At 54.1% G+C, this 7,502-nt stretch overlaps 1 long non-coding RNA gene across 1 annotated transcript; it reads left to right on the top strand.

Annotated features, from left to right (window-relative positions):
* The first annotated feature begins 1,024 nt into the window (after positions 1-1,024).
* On the top strand, positions 1,025-2,717 carry LOC130704710 (uncharacterized). The gene is made up of 3 exons (XR_009005151.1): positions 1,025-1,650; positions 1,942-2,098; positions 2,380-2,717. It is a non-coding gene; the product is annotated as an uncharacterized LOC130704710 (long non-coding RNA).
* The last annotated feature ends 4,785 nt before the right edge of the window (positions 2,718-7,502 follow it).

The following is a 7,502-nucleotide window of genomic DNA, read 5'->3' as shown; positions in this document are numbered from 1 at the left end:
CAGTTGGGCCTACGCTTGCCCTCCTTCTGGAGGTGAAGAATGCCACTGATGAACAAGTCAACCCCTGGGCCTTGTTCTTTCTTAGCTACGAAACAAGCCGGTCGACTGAGCTATTGCTCAGTGCGTCCTCACCTCCAGTCCTCCCCTTCGTGGGACGATAGTGAAGACTTGCCACCGCTGAGCCAGGCCCGGAGCCTCCCCCCTCGTCCCAGGAGGGGGCCTGCCAGGCCTGCTGCCCACAGCCCAGCGGCCACAGACCCCGAGTGAGAAAGGGAGCTTATCGTCCAACGCCACTGAGCACTGGGGTGATGACTTGCGGCCCAGTGTTGTCATAGCGACAGCTGGTTACTGCATCCAAGCATGGTTTTGAGAATAAAAGGAGAGATTAGACAGTTTCGTGTGTCACACGCACACGAGCACTATCGTTGAGACACCGTCGCCTGACAGGCTCTGCCGGTGTCTGAGATGCAGCTGTTTGCTGGGAACTCCTTTCTCCCCGGTTCTTCTCTCCCCTCCACCCATCTCAGCACCGTGCAAGGGTCTGATCACAGACGCTGTGCTCTGTAGGCAACTCCCTAGTGTCTCCCTACCCTCCGGGTGCTGTTGTACTACCTCAGGTGGGGCGGGGCACCACCAAGACAGTGGCCCCAGATGGAGGGGGATCCGGAAGCCCCTCGAAGCCTTCCTGGGCCGCCATCTCCACCCTCCTCCCCAGCTGCCCCACAGCTAGTCCTGTGTGTTCCCTCGCTCAGCTCCGCCGGCTGCGTTCCCAGCCAGGCCCCCGTGAGATGTGCTCAGGGAACCTCTTCCACCCTAGCGAGTCCCGCGGCACCCCTCCCCCTCCAGACCCCGCCGTGTGATTTAATAAACACAGACGCCTCCATCTTCCCCCCGCCAAGCTGCCTTCCCTCCTCCCCGAGGGGAGCTGTCGTGCTTGCCGTCGTGGCCCTTTCCATCAGCTTCTAGTTGACCCGGGGACACCCAGCCTCTCCGGTCTGCACAGGTGGGGCGTCCCTCCACCTCTGGCAAACTGCCCTCAGGCCCGATGCAAACACAGTAATTTTGCTCTCTCCATCTCTTCCTTTTGAATTTCCTCCACAGCTTCCGCGGGAGTAAGGACACTCAGAGGGCTGGGGTCAGACAAGCTGAGCAAAGCCCAGGTGCCCCTGAATCTCCCTGAGCCTCAATTTCCTCGTCCATAAAATGGGGGCGTCCTTTCCAGGAGGCGGGGCTGAGTCAGAGGAGGCTGTGCTCACCTCCAGCAGGTGCCGGTCGCCCCTCTGTCCTCTCTGTGTGCGTCTCTGCCCCTGTCTCTCTGTCTCTCTCTCTGTCTGTGTCTTTCTCTGCCTCTGTCTCTGCTTCCACCCCTAACAGTCATGCCCTGGCTATCTGGCCTCAACGCTAAGCCCTGGACGTCCAGAAGACACACACAGGGGCCCCTGCAGTGCTCACTGCCCTTCTTAAGCCACTCCTAGTTCAAGGGTAGCGTTTGAATGTGCCCTTGGCCCGAGAGGCAGAAGGCCCAGGGGGCTGATGGGAAACTGAGGGAACGGCCAGCTTCTCTGCAGGAGTTGGAACTTGAGACAGACAGGCAGCAGGAACTGAGCCGCTGGCAGCTGAAGCCAAAGCCAGAAGACACACAGAGAACAGGTAACGAGAAGCGGAGTCAGCCCAGGGGCCAGGCGGGAAGGGGCCACCTAAGAGGGGCTGCGTGTCCTGGGCCGACCATCTTCCTTCCCTCTCCTGACCCCTCCTGATCCGAAGGCTGCATCCCCCCTTTGCAGCCACGTGAGCGCCTGCAGCCCAGGTGGGAGGGTCAGCCTGAGCCGCGGCCACAACGGCCCTTGCGTGTCTGGGGGTTTGTCTTCTCTTCAGCCAGGCCTCCGAGGGGCCCGGCCGCACACTGACCCGCTGAGCCTCCACCCTCCTTGTCACCCCCAGTCCTTGGCTCTCCCGGGATCGCGTCTCCTTCAAAGCGGCCACACAAACTAGCTTGACGAGCTAATCCCAAAACCTGAAAGAAATGAGTCACCATTGAAAGCAGTCAGGCAGATGTCACCTAGACAATGGCTCTCCCTCCCCTCTGCCCAGAAGGCTGGTAAGTGGGGACCTCAGACAGGTCTGGGCCACCAGCATTGACTGTCTGAGTACTTTCTCCTCACGGATTTCTCATCTAGAACAGAGTCGGAGGGGATTCAAAAGCAACAGGAGATAAACCTGGAAAAGCAGGTTTTCTCCTCATTGTAGTAATTCTTTAAGTATAATAACCATAGTAATAACTAATGCTTATTGGTCATGTATTACTTGTCAGGTGTGTTTTCAGTTTAAGTCACTTAAGCCTGTGGCACAGCCACTACCATCATCCCCGTTATTTTACAGATGTGGAAACTGAGGCACAGACAGGGCAGCACCAGGAGTCTCGCCCTGTGTTCCCACTTCACAGCCTGAACTCCTAACCACCGCTGTCCTTTGCAGTTTTCAGGGAAGTGTCAGAAGCTAAGAGATCTGTAACATTTTAGGCTTTGGGGTCAGATGCGATCTCTTCGCCTCTCCAGCTACGGTGACTGTGGGGAAGGATGTACCCTCTCCGAGTCCCAGGCTCCTCATCTGTGTGACAAAGTAGGGCTACTGTCAGGATTAAATGGCATGAATTCTGTTACAGAAGACGCGGCCCTCCTGGTCAGAGCCGAGCCTCCAGGCTGAGGGGAGCTGGTGGGGGGGGGCGGGGTCTGAGGACTGCTCCTTGGGCAGGAGTTTTCCTTTGTCCCCTTGGTTGCCACCCTCCTACCTCTACCCCACGGAGTGCTTTCTGATGGTTCTGGAAGCCCTCCTGCCTACCCATTTCTGTCCAGGGCGACTCCCCAGCTTGTGTCTGCTGGTTCCCAGTGTGGCTTCACATTCATGACATAGAATCACAAAGTCCCCTCAAAACCCGTGTTCTCGAAGGAGCGGAGGGTCAGAGGCCTGAAGTGGTCTGTCCTGTGTCACAGGCTGTGCGGTACAGACGGTCACCGGTCAAGCAGGGCCTGGATCCACTCGTTCACCAAAACCACTTGCTGTGCACCCTGAGGGCCAGGCACCCGTCCAAGCGAGCAAGACGTGTGAAGCTTTGCCCTCCTGGCTGCAGTCGATAGGGGACAAGATTATCACCAGCAGACGCTGCGCAAGGGGCCACGGCAGGAAACAGTGGCGGAGGTGGGGAGGGCGCGGTGCTCCAGGAAGAGACAAAGGAGCCCCATCTTCTGAGCAAGCCGCCCACGCAGGGCGTCCCCTGCCCCCCGCCAGCTTACGCGTGGCCTCCGGCCCTGCCTTTTGGGCCCAGGCTCTCTGAGCACCTACTGTTTACAACAGAGCAGGGAAAGAATGAGGTCCCTCCCAGAATGGGCGCAGGGGCTGGGAAACCAGCAGGCGCTCTGGACAGAAAGCTCAGCGGAAAAGAGAATATCTGGAAACAGCCCTCTGACCTACGTACCACAGAGCGGGAATGTGTCGGCTTCCAGAAGCGTCTGGGGACAGAGCTTCCCGGGTTTCAGCACCACTCCCCACGGCCCCTGGGGAGGCACCGGGACTCCCAGAAGGGGAGAGAGCAGTAACCCCTCTTATCCTCGAGCCTTTCTGTGCCTTTCCTCACTGTCATTACCACATCTGTGAACATCTGGATTCCAGAGAAACAGGGCACTGGATTAGATCTCTAGTAGCCAGGTTCTTAGGCAAATTTTTCCCCTTTAAACGAAGTCTATTAATATGAAAGACAACATACAGCTCTGGACACATGGCCTGTTGAGGCTAAAAGAGATGAAGGTTTCTTCATTTGGGAAAGGCTTTGGGGAGATATCTCGACTCTGGGAAATAGAGCACAGCTAATATCTGGGAGGAAGGCTCTCGTGCTCCGACGTTTCGAACGCCGATGGCTGTTGTGCGGTGTGTGTTGTGCTGTGTTGCGTTGTGTTGCTCACTTGCCTTTCTGGGAGGTTGTGCATCTCCGATCTTCTCCTTCCTTGGGAATTTTTAGCAAGTAGCAAATTCACAGGTATGAAATCCCTGGGTAATGAGGGTTGACTGTATACATATGTACACATACATGTAGTCTCAGGGTATGTACATGTGAGATGGGCACCAAACATAGGCTGCACTGAAGTTGCCAACCGTGTATTGTGCTACTTTCGTGTGCCCTGTTTGCTCCAAGCACTGGGACTGAAACACTGAGAGACACAGACTTGCTGCTCCCAGAGGGTTTATTCTAACGGGAGAGACTGAGTAAACTCAAGACAAGTGAACAAATAGTTGCAGATTATGCTAATTACTAGGAACAAAATAATCAGTTTGCTCTTCCAAAGAATAAGTACTCAGACAGGGTAGATGAGAGAGATGACAGCTGGCACCTGAAGAGCCAAAGGAAGCCCTTCGTAACGGCGTGAAGACGTCTGGGGAGGGGAGAAGGTGAGGTGGCTGGTGGCCTGGAGACCTGAAGCGGCTGGCGAGGCTGGCAGAGCCCCAGGCCTGGGGCGTGATTAGTTCTGTGGACGAGAATGGGGCTGGTGGGAGTGGTTAGTGGAATTTTGACTCTTTCTGTAATTGTGGATTTTTAATGAAAAGATATGGTCATGTAGCATAATATAATAACAAAAATTTAACTAACAAAAGCCAAGCGTATCCAAGTTTCTTCAAGAGTGGCCTCCAGAGCCCTAAGAAACACCCACGACCAGAACTTGGATGAAGAAGGAGAAAGCATACAGAAGTCCGAGGAGCAGCTAATGAAGCAGGAGAAAGCTCCGGAGAGTGCAGCGTCACAGAGCCGAGACAGACAGAAGGGAGTCCAGGCCAGAGAATTCTTTTTTAGATTTGGCCTGAGTACATCCGTGGAGCCTTGACAAGAGCCCCTCGATGTGTCAGAGTGCAGGAGGGCACGTGGAGGGAAGGATCGCGGGCAGTGTTTGCAGAAAGTGTTTCGGGGAATTTGACTATAAAGAGAATCAGAGTAATGGAACAGCAGCTGGAGGGGGGTTAGGAGGCCAGAGAGGTTCTCTTGTTTCTTTATGTGGGAGACCCTAAAGCACATCAGTTTACCAGTGAGGATGACCAAGTCCTAAAGAAAGATCAGTAATTCACAACGGAGGAGGGCGTTATAGGAGGAAAGAAGACCTAGACAATGAGAAGGAATGGGGTCAGAAATTCCTGTGAAATAACTGATCTTTGTTAGGAGGAAAGACCTTCTCCAGTTGTATCTGGATGGAATAAAGAGAGAAAGGTGCAGTTAGTATAGGCTTGGGAGGAGAGTACAATGACAGTATAATACATCAGGGTGGCACAGTGGTTAGGAATCTGCCTGCCAATGCAGGGGACACGGGTTCGAGTCCTGGTCTGGGGAGATCCCACATGCCGCGGAGCAACTGAGCCCGTGCACTACAACTACTGAGCTGGTGCTCTAGAGCCTGCGAGCCACAACTACTGAAGACTGCGTGCCACAACTACTGAGCACACGTGCCACAACTACTGAAGCCCACACGCCTAGAGCCTGGGCTCCGCAACGAGAGAAGCCACTGCAATGAGAAGCCCACGCACCACAACAAAGAGTAGCCCCTGCTCGCCACAACTAGAGAAAGCCCGCACGCAGCAACGAAGACCCAACGCAGCCAAAAATAAAAAATAAATTTATTTAAAAAAATAATACATCATAAAATATGATTTAATATTTGTAACTTTATAAGACTTCTCATATAAAAGAGTTCACAAGTCTGAAATCAATCTTTGGTTAACACAAACTCAGTTTTGGGGTCTGAAAATGTAGTCACCATATCATGCTGGGTCATTTACAAAATTTTGCATGCATAGAGTTTTAACTGCAAAATGGCAGGAGGTGAGAGGAGCTGGTCCCATCCAACTGTTTGCATCAAACTAACCCCAAGGGACCTTAGGGAGTGGCCAGGGACTGGAGGCCAGCCCACAGAAGGCCAACAGGGCGCATGCCAGGCAGAAGGGGGAAGTGACCCAGGAAAGGCACTGGTCAGCTGCAAAGCACTGTATCCTACCTTCAGTGGCAGCTGCTGCCTCCTAAGCTCAGAAACAAATGCTTAATTTGGAGATAAAGCTCCCGCTGGGATGGGAGGAGAAGCTAGCACAGCGGTTCCTCAAACTTCCTACCACCAAGAATTCTTTTTATCTTTTCCACCCTGCCTCCATTGACCCACCCTGTGTCAGGAAGGTTTTTCTTACAAAATTGCATTTAGTAACAAAGAATTCTTCAAGAATCAAAGATATTTATAGCTTCCAGCCAAAGTTTTATTGAATAAAGCCCTGAGTTTGTTTAATTGATTATTTTAACAAATGTTTACTCATCAGTTACGGTAGACATGTATGTCGAGCCCTCTAGGGTAACAGCCAGAAGTCACCATGCAGTGAGGAGTTACCCTCCTCAGGACGTCTGTGCACGAGGAGAGGGGAGCGGGGACGAGGCAGGGAAGGAAGAGGAGGCAGAGGTGGGTCAGGGGCGGCTTCCCAGAGGCACCCCTGAGCTGGGACTTGAAGGAGAAGGACAAATAAGAGTTTCCAAGTAGGGCTTCCCTGGTGGCGCAGTGGTTAAGAATCCACCTGCCAGTGCAGGGGACACGGGTTCGAGCCCTGGTCTGGGAAGATCCCACATGCTGCAGAGAAACTGAGCCCACGAGCCACAACTACTGAGCCCACATGCCACAACTACTGAGCCTGTGTGCCTAGAGCCCGTGAGCCACAACTACTGAGCCCGTGAGCCACAACTACTGAGCCCACACGCCTAGAGCCCATGCTCCACAACAAGAGAAGCCACCGCAGTGAGAAGCCCACGCACCACAACGAAGAGTAGCCTCTGCTCGCCGCAACTAGAGAAAGCCCGTGAGCGGCAACGAAGACCCGACACAGCCAAAAAGAAAAAAAAGAAAAAAAATAATAATTTCCAGGCAGATAGAAGGGGGTTCGGTTGTGGGCCCTCCAGAGAACGGGAACAGCCTGAGGCTTAAAGAAAATAACTGCCATTCACGAGGACTTGCTGCGCGTTGGGGTCCGGGCTGAGCACTCACACGCATCACTTCATCCGCGCCTCCTAACGTTGCACACATTTCACAGGTGAGGATGTCTGAGGCCGCATGGCTGGGAAGTGAGGGAATTGGGCCCCAGGGCCGACAGACACCGACTCTGCAAGTGTCTTTGGCCCACAGCAAGCAGTTTGTCGTCACTGGAAAGGGACGGTGGGAAGACAGGCCAGGACCTGAGGGCGCTGGTGCGGCTCGGCTGCACCACGTTGGTCTGCAGAGCCGCTCGGGTGCTGGTGGGGGGTGGGCAGAGCGCAGTGCGGACCCGAGCACAGAGCCATCCACTGCACCGCTGCCCAGTCATCCTGCAAACACAGAGAAAGCGGGGCCTCCTCTTGGGCCTTTTTTCACATTCATGTCCAGTTCATGTTAGATTTTCCAAAATATCGTCCCCGGACGCTCCCTCTAAGCTGGCATCTTGTAGACGCCCCCTCTAAG

Source organism: Balaenoptera acutorostrata, chromosome 14 (assembly GCF_949987535.1).
Source record: "Balaenoptera acutorostrata chromosome 14, mBalAcu1.1, whole genome shotgun sequence".
Lineage (NCBI taxonomy): Eukaryota > Metazoa > Chordata > Mammalia > Artiodactyla > Balaenopteridae > Balaenoptera > Balaenoptera acutorostrata.
This window is presented reverse-complemented; position numbering and strand designations above follow the sequence as displayed.